The sequence below is a fragment of the Pan paniscus genome, chromosome 6, assembly GCF_029289425.2.
Source record: "Pan paniscus chromosome 6, NHGRI_mPanPan1-v2.0_pri, whole genome shotgun sequence".
Taxonomy (NCBI): domain Eukaryota; kingdom Metazoa; phylum Chordata; class Mammalia; order Primates; family Hominidae; genus Pan; species Pan paniscus.
In genome coordinates, this window is record NC_073255.2 from 194,099,146 (window position 1) to 194,111,872 (window position 12,727).

Below are 12,727 nucleotides of genomic sequence, written 5' to 3' on the forward strand. Positions count from 1 at the left end.
TCTCAAGTGCAGGGGCACCAGAGACAAGAGAACAGGGTTTCAAGGTAATAAAAGAAAAAGAAATAGAACTTGACCCTTGGCTAATCTGTTATGCAAGTGTGAGGATCAAAGACATTTTCAGACAAAGAGAAGGAAACTTTCCCAATAAAAGACTGAAAGAAGGATATCTTTCAGAAAAAAAGGTAGTTTTACCCAAAATGAAGAATTGAGCAGTAAAAGGAATGGTGATGGGGGGAGAGGGGAACCTCATAAAATGAGAGTCGGTCTGAACAAATGCTGACTATGAAAGCTAGTAAAACAAACGGTTGATTTCAGGATACAAAGACAAGGCACAACTGAAATACTGAACAATACTGTATGTGTCAGAGGGAGGTAGCTGAGGTCTGTGTCTCAGGTCCTGGGTTTATTTGTGAGGAGGGCAGAAATGTGAACTCCAGATCTTGTTAAGCCAAGCATGGTTATTAAAAGTATCAGGATAATTACTAAAGTATAACTGCTGAACTAGCCAAGGGGGAGAGAGGGAATAAAGAAAACCCATTCATTCCCACAGAAGGCAGGAGAGGATGCTGCAACAAAATACAACTCAGAAAATGCAGGGCATATGTAAGGCAAAGAATGAGATGTACACAAGCCAAACACTGAGTGAGTGAGAGATTAGCTTTTTTAAAGAAAAACTTACTTGGCAACATGTTTATAACCATTTCATTTTCCATAACATTTAACTTCTAGCATCTATAATTTTAGAAACGTCACTGCAATACTCTGCAGCATGTTAGGAGATTTTCCCACAGTGGGCGTCATTATTTTTCTTTACAGCAGTACGGTTGCATGAGTTTTGTAACCAGCCATATTTTGTGGAAGGAGAAGCCAGAGTTCACAGGGTGTAATGCTGGCCCAGATGTCACACTGGGAAGCCAGACTCTGGACGTGGCACCATCTTTTCACTGCAGCACCAAATCTTCCTGTCTTTCCAAGATCACTGCCCTCTTGCTCCAGAAGAGAAAACACTAGTGACAAGTCAGGACCCGCTCAGTCCCTGGCTCGTGCATCCTAAGTGCTCTCACCTTCTGCAAACATACACAAATAAGTGAATAATGTCGACTCTTCGGGTTCAAGAAGTCACAACAATTACATGTGGAGTCAAGCACCACTCCACATGTGGACGCACAAGGCTGCCTAACGTCTGGTTCAAGGTGTTCACCCGAGTCCAGGCTGAGCTAATCTTCTGCTCCTTCCACCGTGAACTCTAATCCTGTGAACTACCCTCTGCTTCCTGATGGAGCTGTACTGTTCCCTCCTCTGCATGCCACCTGCCCAACACAGCTGTCCTCACCGACCAAAACCTGGTCTCAAATGTCCACCTGAAGTCTCCCCTGTAGCCCCCCTGCCACGCCCGAGACTCCCGTCAAGGACAGAGATGTCTTCTAGCAAAAGAATGCAGCTTGGTGTGTGGCAATGTCTAGTGTTTCTCCAGCCCTTCACCCCTTTTTGCCCCAAATTGGATGTAAGCCTCTTAGGAGCCAGACTGCTGGCCGCCTTCACACCCAGCATCCCCATGGTCCTCTGCCCAGGAGCCGTGCTGAGGACACGAAGGTAAGCAGAGCCCACCTGACGCCAGCTCATTTCTGAACTGCTTGTGGAATTTCAAAAGATGCATTTTATTAAACTCGTGTTAGGTTTACACATTTACACAAAGAATCAGATAACTCCATCCAGGCCCTGAACTGCTGTGATTCAATTACTCTGATGCTGTCTATAAACCTGCAGATGCAGGAGTCACTGGACAGGCCAGATGGAGGCGGCCTCTGGTCTCGCCTCCTCGCCTCAGGTTTCTCCAGGAAGTTTCCATGAGTTCCCGAGCAGCCTGTGGACGTCTCCGTCCATCACTGGGCGCTCAGAAAACGCTGCACGAATGAGCACTTTCCAGACCTGACTTTACGCACCAGCTTCAAGTGCTTCCTCTCACAACCGTTAATTCGTGGACCTGTTAACTTTTATCAAGTTTAATGTTTGGTTACCCAATTTAATTCGACAAGTATGAGTTGGATGCTTGATTCCACTTCTTCTATCGTGCCCCATTCACACACTATAAGAAGGGTCTACCAAGTCAAGAAACAGCAAAAAAAAAAAAAAAAAAAAAAAAAAAGCAGCTAAAACGCAGGGCTGCGGGACAGTGGGTGCCGTTTACCTAAGCCAATCGCCCCGGCAGCCAAAGGCCAAGCTGCGTCACAGCAGCTTACCTCTTTCTCCCGCAGACTCTCTGGACCATCACCCACCTTCTCTGGAGCCCAAACATCCAATCAAACCAGGTCGTAAATATACAGGTAGTCCCCGCTTACGATGGGGCTATGGCAGGATAAACCTCTTTGGAGTTGAAAATATCATTAAGTCAAAAATGCACTTTCAACTTACGATGGGTTTGTTGGGACATAACCCACCATCTGTCATACTAAAGATGGTACAAACTCTTCCTATAGACTCAGCCACTTGTCTCGCTGGGGCCAGCATGGCAGCAGGGACTGGTCAGATTGGGGTCAGAGAATTTTTCCTTTAAACATTAAGTGCTAAAGGCAGAAAAGACAACATATTGAAAACTTGGAGAGACTGAAAAATAAAGCACTAGCATGGCTCTAGCATTTTAAGCAGCAAATCAGATTTTTTAAAAATAAAAAGTCAAATCACTCCCCCTCCCACAAAAAAATAGATTTCCACACCCTCAATAAAGGCGGATGATGGAAGGGACACTCTCTGCCTGTGTCACAACCCAACTATCCACAGAGCGTTGCAAGGGGCACCGTGGCGGAGGTGTGGGGGCTGCAGGGGAAGGCCGTGATGGCCGCTGACCAAGGCACAGCTGCTGCAGGACGGACACACCCACGGCCCAGGCATCCCAGGGAAATCCAGAACCAGTGGCTGTGACTGCTCCCCCGACAGAGCCCCTGTTCCTTGCACAGCCACTGCTGCCTCCAGCCTCTGTCTGCGCCCTTCCCAAGGACCCCCTGCAGACACCCACACCCACAGTAAAGGAGGTGGGAGCAGGAGGCCAGGCTCCAGCCAGGAAGTGTGAGCTGAGCTCTAGAAAGTGGTGGTGTCTAAAGTGGCTCACCAGCCTCTCCGTCAGGCCTCGAAGGTTCGTCACCAACTCGTGCAGCAGATGGACGGCAGTCCGGGCTGTGGCAGGTGACGGCCCAGGGCCCAGACACCAGCCAGCCTCATAGTGCTCGCCGCACGCTCAGCTCACCAGTGCGGGGAGACTGGAGCTTCCCCCGTGGGACTGTGGCTGGAAGACCAGGGGCCTCTCATGCGCTACAAGCTACCAGAAAACGCTGGTGTGCATCAGGCGTCGGTCCCTGTTACGGGCTGAACCATTCGCTAGAATCCATGTGCTGCCTCCCTAATCCCCTCCAGGTTACCCCGAAACATAACCTCATTTGCAGGTGGGGCCTTTACAGAGATAATGGAGTTAAAATGAGGCCACTGGGGTTGGCCCCAGACCAATCTGAGTGAGGTCCTGAGAAGACAGAGCAGGATGTGCTCCCACAGACGAAAGGTTCTGGGAGGACACAGGAAAAAGATGTCATCTGCGAGCCACGGAGAGAGACCTCAGGAGGAACAAGCCCTGCCTGCATTGTAGACTTCTGGCCTCCGAAACTGTGAGGAAGACACTGCTGTGGTTTCAGCTGCCCAGCCTGAGGGACGTCGTCACGGCAGCCCCAGCAGGCCAGGGCAGGCCCCTGGAGGTCCACAGACCTCACATAGCCAGCATACACCTCTCCCAGGAGCCCCATTCTTGCTTCATCAATTAAAGCAGCACTCTGGCTGGGCGCGGTGGCTCACGCCTGTAATCCCAGCACTTTGGGAGGCTGAGGCAGGCGGATCACGAGGTCAGGAGTTTGAGATCAGCCTGACCAACATGGAGAAACCCCGACTCTACTAAAAATACAAAATTAGCCAGGCGTGGTGGCTAACGCCTATAATTCCAGTTACTCGGAAGGCTGAGGCAGGAGAATCACTTGAACCCGAGAGGCAGAGGTTGCGGTGAGCCAAGATCACACCATTGCACTCCAGCCTGGGCAACAAGAGTGAAACTCCATCTCAAAAAACAAAAAAAAACAAAAAACAAAACAAAAGCAGCAGCACTGTCTGCTCTGAGCTACAATCCTATGCACGATTTCCACCCGTGGGAACCACACGGGCCCGAGCCACCCGGCCGGCTCCTTTCTCACCTGGTCACATACATCTGGACAGGACAAGAACTCTCAGAGGGCTTTCTCTTTCTCCTTGGTCTTCCTAAACTTTGCCCTAATTAATCGATATCACTGCCTCTCTCAGAGGTGACTGTGGCTGTGATGACGGACACGGAGGAGACGAACAGGAGCAGAACAGTTTCACTGCCACGTCCATTTCCGTGACGGCACCTGTGATTGGTGTTGCATGGATGTGCCACACTTGCACTTGGCAGGCTTTCGAGGCTGCTGGCCTTGCTGCCATGAGGACTGTGTCCAAAACCACTCTTGGAAGGAACCATAAACGGCTCCCAAACATGAGAAAGTATGCTCAGTCTCACGCAAGCCAGAGAAACGGAAGTGAAAACCACTTGGATGCAGCCCTTGCCACCTACCAGCGGCAAAGCTCAAAGGTTCGCTGACACCCGAGGCTGGGAGACCTGGGACAGAGGTACCATGTCTATGGCACTAGGGGGACGCCATCTGTGCAAAGATTATGGCAGGGAATGTGGCAGTATCTATCAAAATAAACAATAAGCATCCACGATGACTCAGGATCTGGCTTCTAAAAACTCACATTTCACATGGTCCGTGTAGTCTGGAGTGGCAAAAGTTTGAAATTGCCTACATTGCCCTTACTAGGAGACAGTAAATTTCTGTGCGTCCAATAACAGGAGAACATATGGCTGTTAGGAGGGTGGGGCCGGGCTGTACACACTCATGCAGGGCCCTCTCCTGAGAGCGGCGTCACGTGAGGAGCTGCTGTTTACGCACCACATGACCACAGCAGCACCGGCTGGCCCTGGGGAGGGGGCTGGGCCCCAGAGTCCCGGTGTGGGTGGGCACCCCTGCCGTGGTTACCTTCCCCACAATGGTGCCGAGTGGCTGTAATGTCTTCATGAAGCACGTCCCAGACCAAACCAGCCCGGGACTTGCTTGCTGGGACACAGTCCCACCCCTTGGTACAATATGACAAAGAAAACCACGAGTTTAGAGCTTAGGTCACTGTAAAGCTGCTTTTGAAAAAGGTGCAAGATGTAAGGGCTAAAATCTTTCAGTTTAGAGATTAGCAGATGAAGGGCCTCCTTTCAGGGAAGAGAGTGGAGCCTGTACCCCAAAACCCCAAAGTAGCAGAACCAGGGATCCTGCTGATCACTGACTGAATGCCAACTGTTTGCCAGGCACACAGTAGGCGCTGCCTCCGCATGGCCTTGTGATGTGGTTTGGATCTGTGTCCTGGCCAGTCTCATGTTGAAATGTAGCCCCAGGGCTGGAGGTGGGGCCTGGTGGGAAGTGGCTGGGTCATAGGGCGGTTTCTCATGGGTGGTTTAGACCATCCCCTTGGCGCTGTCCTCAGGATAGTGAGCAGGCTTTCCTGAGATGGCGTTGTTAAAAGTGTGCGGCACTCCCCATCTGTTCTCTCCCTCCTGCACCTGCCATGTGAGGTCTTGGCTCCCCTTTGCCTTCCGCCATGACTGGACACTTCCTGAGGCCTCCCCAGGAGCAGAGGCCACCATGCTTCCCGTACAGCCTACAGAACCCTGAGCCAATTCAACCTCTTTTCTTTATGAATTACCCAGCCTCAGGTATTTCTGTATAGCAGTGTGACAACAGCCTAACACACCTGTCTAATTAACCTGGGTCTAATTAACAGCCCATGTCCTCCCGCCCAGGGGAGGCCCTTGCACAGGGGAGGCTGGGTCACACTGGTACTGGGCCCTGTGAGAGTCTCAGGTACAGAACAGAGTCCCAGGAGTGTCAAGCAGGAGCTGTGGCTTGGGTGGCTGCATGGACACGGGAGGCTCTAGAACATCCCCTCAAGCAAGTTAGGGTGTGAGGACGGATACTTGGGTCTGCACCAGGCCCAAAGGCCATGGCAGCCACTGGGAGGTCGGACCCATCCAGCGTGCACCGAACTCGGTGGGTCAGACCCATTCACTGTGCACCGAACTCGGTGGGTCGGACCCATTCACTGTGCACCGAACTCGGTGGGTCGGACCCATCCAGCGTGCACTGAACTCGGTGGGTCAGACCCATCCAGCGTGCACTGAACTCGGTGGGTCAGACCCATCCAGCGTGCACTGAACTCGGTGGGTCAGACCCATCCAGCGTGCACTGAACTTGGTGGGTCAGACCCATCCAGCGTGCACTGAACTCGGTGGGTCAGACCCATTCACTGTGCACTGAACTCGGTGGGTCAGACCCATCCAGCGTGCACTGAACTCGGTGGGTCGGACCCATTCACTGTGCACTGAACTCGGTGGGTCAGACCCATCCAGCGTGATCTGCACTCGGTGGGTCAGACCCATGCAGCGTGCACTGAACTCGGTGGGTCAGACCCATCCAGCGTGCACTGAACTCGGTGGGTCGGACCCATTCGCTGTGCACTGAACTCGGTGGGTCAGACCCATCCAGCGTGCACTGAACTCGGTGGGTCGGACACATTCACTGTGCACTGAACTCGGTGGGTCGGACCCATCCAGCGTGCACTGAACTTGGTGGGTCGGACCCATTCACTGTGCACTGAACTCGGTGGGTCGGACCCATCCAGCGTGCACTGAACTTGGTGGGTCGGACCCATTCACTGTGCACTGAACTCGGTGGGTCAGACCCATCCAGCGTGCTCTGAACTCGGTGGGTCAGACCCATGCAGCGTGCACTGAACTCGGTGGGTCAGACCCATCCAGCGTGCACTGAACTCGGTGGGTCGGACCCATTCGCTGTGCACTGAACTCGGTGGGTCAGACCCATCCAGCGTGCACTGAACTCGGTGGGTCGGACCCATTCACTGTGCACTGAACTCGGTGGGTCGGACCCATCCAGCGTGCACTGAACTTGGTGGGTCGGACCCATTCACTGTGCACTGAACTCGGTGGGTCGGACCCATCCAGCGTGCACTGAACTTGGTGGGTCGGACCCATTCACTGTGCACTGAACTCGGTGGGTCGGACCCATCCAGCGTGCACTGAACTTGGTGGGTTGGACCCATCCAGCATGCACTGAACTCGGTGGGTTGGACCCATTCACTGTGCACTGAACTCAGTGGGTTGGACCCATCCAGCGTGCACTGAACTCGGTGGGTCAGACCCATTCACTGTGCACTGAACTCGGTGGGTCAGACCCATCCAGCGTGCACTGAACTCGGTGGGTCAGACCCATCCAGCGTGCACTGAACTCGGTGGGTCAGACCCATCCAGTGTGCACTGAACTCGGTGGATGCGTAAATGGCTCTCAAAGGAGCTCCCCAGGCCTGCAGGAGTGAGGCTGGGAAGTCTCGGGGTCTCCAGAGCCGGCTACTATGGCACCTGGACGCTCCTCCTCTCCTGGCTCTGCCTCTTGCCCCAGCTTCCCCCTTCCCTGCTGGTTTAATGCCATCTCTGGTCATGGGGCTCCGTGCCCGGTCCTGTGTGGTGTGAAGGCTTCCCAAACCTGCCCGCTGGAGAGAGACATCCCCCGCAGGGGCTCCCCATCAGGGCAGGGCACACCCCCACCCGCCGTGCTGGGAAGGGGGGGACTATGTACCCCTCCATGTGCAGGCCTTGCCTATGCCAGGCAGTCCTCAATGGTGAGAAACAGCTTTCCTGCAAAAATAGGCTCCTCCAAATGTGCGCCACGAAGCCGGCATCGTCCAGACAGCAGCAACAGCCTGCTGTGTCTGTGAACGCAGGCCCCACAAAGCTGGAGAGTTCACCCTGCGGCCTGGTTTACTCATTAGGCCTCCTCGCCAGCACCCGAGCCAGAGCGAGAACGGCCAGCCCAGCCGCGTGGCCCCAGAGTGAAATTCTCGGTGGCCCAGTGCCCTTCATCCTGGGAGAGCAGCCATCTGTGCCCATCAACCATGTGGGAACGATGCAATGGAATCTTCCGGAAATACAGGGCACTGGGTCTGAAGGTGGAGGGACTGGGGCCAGGGGAGCGCCTGCCAAGGCCCCGGCACTGGTGGTGTGGGGTGCAGGGGACCCCAGCCCCTTTCTGCTGCAGCTGGTGACTTGCAGCCTTGGGCAGGGACATCCGGCATGGTTTCGCAAGGCCCTCCTGGTTCGGTGACTTATTGCTAAGAACTAAGAAGCCTGGAGCCTGACAAGATCAAACAATGAGAGACAGAGATCTCTCAAGGTGCACAGGCACAGACACGACGGGCCCAGGGAAGACTCCAGGCAGGCAGGAGGGCCGAAGGTCAGAGGCCGTGAGCCGTGTGGGTCTCAGGAGGTCACAGCTTGTGCCGGCATCTGTTGGTCGCCAGCACTGACACGCATCACACGTCCCACGCTGGGAGTTCAGAAACCCCACAGGCAAATCTGCGGAAGGTGCGGCGTGACTCCACAGGCTGGCAGCACCCCCTCCGTCCTTGGCAAAATTCATGAACTTTCCTGTCTTCTGTGATCATGGGAAATCTTTGGTCACTTCCTGCAATGCCTAACTTTTCGTTTTTCACGTCTCTGTCACTGCGCTTGGTTTTAATGTCGTCATCTGTGAAATGGGCCTACTCACAGCTCCTGTGCCCTCAGTGCCTCAGGACTCTCCAAGGATGAGCGAACTCAAAGATCACTGTCCATATCCTCATCTTCAACACTCAAGAGGATGGATTCGGAAAAGCACTTACTCAGCACGGCTTTCCCAAGTTAAGTTCTATATTATTTAAGTCGAATGGACAAGTATGAAGCCAACTTTTTTCTTAACATCCCCACTCTCCAAAGAACGTTCTCTAGCCTTTAAAGGTGGACGCGGTGGCTCCCGGCCGACTCAGGCGTAATTAGTCACATCGGGACGGTGACACTCTTCTCCACCTCCTCACTCAGAGCCAGCCAGGCAGAAATGTCACCCTTCTGAAAGCAAAGTGATAGGGAAACAGATCTTGAAAAAACTCGATGATTCTTTATCTTACAAAAGGATGCGACAGGATTTCTTGAGAAGCCACGTCCCCGCAGATGATTAACACGCAGCCGCTTTGATAACCGTCCTGCGAAGTTGCCTTCGTCACGTCCTTGCTTTTCAGAGTCCCGAGCCTTGCTCTGAGTGAGCATCTCCGCGTCGCCTTTCGGCCGTTTCCAGAGAAATGTACCGGTTTCTTGATGGAAGTGTTTTCTTCCTGCCTCTCCCTCCTCTGAGTGCTCCGTTCACCCGCAGGTGAGCCTTGACTCAGCTTCTTCCAGACAGTCCAAGGCAGGGGCACGGCCTGCACCTTCCCTGCGCCTGGGAGGCCCATTTTCCAGGAACAAGTGACATTCTGGGCTGGGTTTTCCCTGCAAATAAAGCCCTTTCTCCTTAGTTCATCCCAGAAGAAAACTGGAATTTTTAAAGGACCTTTCTAAGAAAATGAAGGCAAAGCAACACAAAAACCAGAATCAAAGCCCAGAGACAGGGATCAGGCAGAGTGTAGAGAATGCAGGCCCAGAGGCCCAAACCCTACCAAGCAAAGGCCCCGCCGGGCTCTGTTCCTTCAGCACAACCCCTTCCTCTGCAGCCCGACGCACCTGCGGCACAGGTGAGGTCTCAGGATGGGCGGCATCTCAGATGCTCACCCGGTTTTACCCTCACAGGAACCCCAGGGGAAAGGCACTGCCATCAAGCCCGTCTCACAGGGGAGAAGACAGAGGTTGGAGGTCTGTCCTGGGACACAGCACCTGCAACAGCAAAGCGTCTCAGCTCTGACACCTTGCTGATGGAGCCCAGAATCTGTGCTCCACATCTAGACCCGACCACCTGCTGTCATGGCAGAGCGGGGGACCCAGCGGCTGCCCACCCCTGCCCCTTCCCATCAGGCTTTCATGTGGCCCCTTCTCCGGGGGTCCCTGAGACGTGTGCTCTCCCTCTTGTTCCACCTGCTGGGACACCTTGACCAGGTAACTAAGTCCCTTCCTGCAGTCCTGAGACACCAGCCTCTTCCTGGTGACACCCAGTGGCTGCACAGCCCCATGGATCCCCCCATCGGGGCAGGCACCTGCCGCCTCCTGTCTCCCAGGGAAGCCTCCTTCTCTCACACCCTGGCCCGTCTCCTTTATAAGAGTGTTGTGTGCTCCCCTCTCTAGATGGACTGCTCATTTCTAGAGTTCTGTTACTCCGGGTCTCCAGCACAGAATCCCAGCCTCTGTGCAGAAAGCAGCAGCGTGAGCTCCAGTGGGTAGAGTGTCCCAGGGCGGGAGGGGGCTCTCGGGGCCAGGAGGCCCTTCCTGTGGGGCCACAGCCAGGCCAGCCCCGCCTGAAGGTCTGGGCTCCGGGGCAGTGTGCAGCCTCCACCCTCCCACATGTGTCCTTTGTCACAGAAAGTCTCCGCTCTTGGTGCTGAGCCTGCCCCCCAGACGGTGCGGCCGGCCTCTCCCACCTGCTGGGGCTCCTCACATCTAGCTTGGCCTCCAGACATCACCAACCTCTGCTGTTTATTTCATCGGATCGTGGGGTTCAGATGCCACGTTTTGTCCAACGTGCCCCAGGAGTGGCTGCATGTCAGGAACATGTCGCTGGGAATCTCTGTGGCTTATCTGACCGTCCTGCCATCCTCAGGTGAGGGGCAGTGAGGTGGCCGGTTGGGTGTCTGGCGGAAACGAGGCTTTGCGCACAGAGGGCTGGGCTGCTGGATCACCACGGAATTGGCTGCCTTGTAGCTGTGATGAGTCGGAAGGTCGGCGACTCTGATGCGTTCCTGCGGCACCAACCTGCATGTGCTTTCTACAGCCTGTGTGTGCCAGGGAGGGTGGCGGTCAGTGCCCCGAGATTGTCTGTAGCTTCCGAGCCTAAAAGGCCACCTGTGTGAGTCCTGGGAAAAGGTCTACCTGGAGCTCACCTGTGGCGTGAGTCTGTGCCTCTCTGCTCCTGTACCAGGGACATGCCCACCAGGAGACCCCGCATGGCTGAGAGGGCACGGGAATGCACTTGTAAAGTGAGCTCAGAGGAAGGAAAATCAGAACTGCTGAGTGAGAGGAGACGCCAGGGTCCAAGGCCCACGCCTGGCCCACTTGGTTGCTGGACTCCACACAATGCCCGCTGCTCCCCACACCCACCCCAACTCCACATGATGCCCGCTGCTCCCCACACCCACCCCAACTGCACACGACGCCCGCCACTCCCCACACCCACCCCGACTCCACACGATGCCCGCTGCTCCCCACACCCACCCCAACTGCACACGACACCCGCCTCTCCCCACACCCACCCCGACTCCACACGACGCCCGCCTCTTCCCACACCCACCCCGACTCCACACGACGCCCGCCGCTCCCCACACCCACCCCGACTCCACACGACGCCCGCCGCTCCCCACACCCACCCCGACTCCACACGACGCCCGCCGCTCCCCACACCCACCCCAACTCCACACTGCCCGCCACTCCCCACACCCACCCCGACTCCGCACGATGCCCACCTCTCCCCACACCCACCCCAATTCCACACCATGCCCGCCGCTCCCCACACCCACCCCAACTCCACACTGTGCCCGCCGCTCCCCACACCCACCCCGACTCCCACCAGCACCTGCTGGCATCGTGGAGTCAGGGAAATATCTCAGTAGCATTCATTTTCAAAACAGCATTGGTTGATGAGGAAGATCCAGTTTCCCTGAGTTTACAATCTGTACGCACAGAGTCTAAGTCAGCCGGACTCATACTTGGCCTGAGTGTGTTTCTCGTTTCGGCCCTGCAGTTGTGGGCGGTGGTGAGACGCGTTCCGAAACAGGCCCCTGTCACGGTGTGTGGCCCTCAATGACCCCCCAACAGGGTGTCTGGAGTCAGACTTTGCAGGGTTTCCGCCAGGTAGGGGCTGAGTCTGTCCTTGCAGTTTAGGCATTCCAGCAGAAGTGAACCCTCGCGCTTGCTGTCAGAGCTGCCATTACATATGTGAATGCCAAACACAATTCTCCGAGAAATACAGTATTTCCAGGTACCAATAGAGCTTGAGATATCATCAAATTGTTCCTCAAGCACCTTGAAATGTGGAAATACCAGAACACAATGAGAGCTCGCTAAGCGGCTCTCCTCTTGGCTGACCTGTCAGATGAATGGCTTTGGCTGATGTGTTTGACCCTAATACCAAATCTCATCACAAATATGAACTCCTGGTCTCTGCTTCTTTTCTAAAAGGGACAAATGTCAAAACAGCCTCAGAAAAGTCAGATCTAAAGTAACAAAACCACAGTCCATCAAGGGAGGAGGTTCTGCCAAAGTCGATGACAAGTCTGCCGAGTGAACTCCACGAGCTGTCTGCTCCCGGGTGTGAACACATCGGGTTCGATTTCCGGCGGGTGGTCCGGCTTCGTGGGCTCGCCCCAGGGAGTGATGGGAAAAAATGTGCCCTGCTCAGCTCACGGATCGGGAAAGCCAGGCTTCTTGACTGTTGCTTCTCCTCATTTTAAGTTATCCAGGGAGAAGGCTGCTGAGTTCCTCAGTTTCCCCAAACATCTGGTCCAAGCGGGTCTAGAACTGCGTGTTTCCCACCAGCCGTCCGCTGTTTGTCCCTGGAGTGTCAGCTGGGCCAGGAGGCCTCCAGCCTTGATCTCCAAGCTCTGC

The 12,727-nt window shown here is 54.9% G+C and overlaps 1 protein-coding gene across 9 annotated transcripts in view; it reads right to left on the bottom strand.

Moving 5' to 3' along the window:
• Positions 1–12,727, bottom strand: part of PTPRN2 (protein tyrosine phosphatase receptor type N2) — a 1,079,664-nt gene that overhangs the window by 110,848 nt on the left and 956,089 nt on the right. The window lies entirely within an intron of this gene.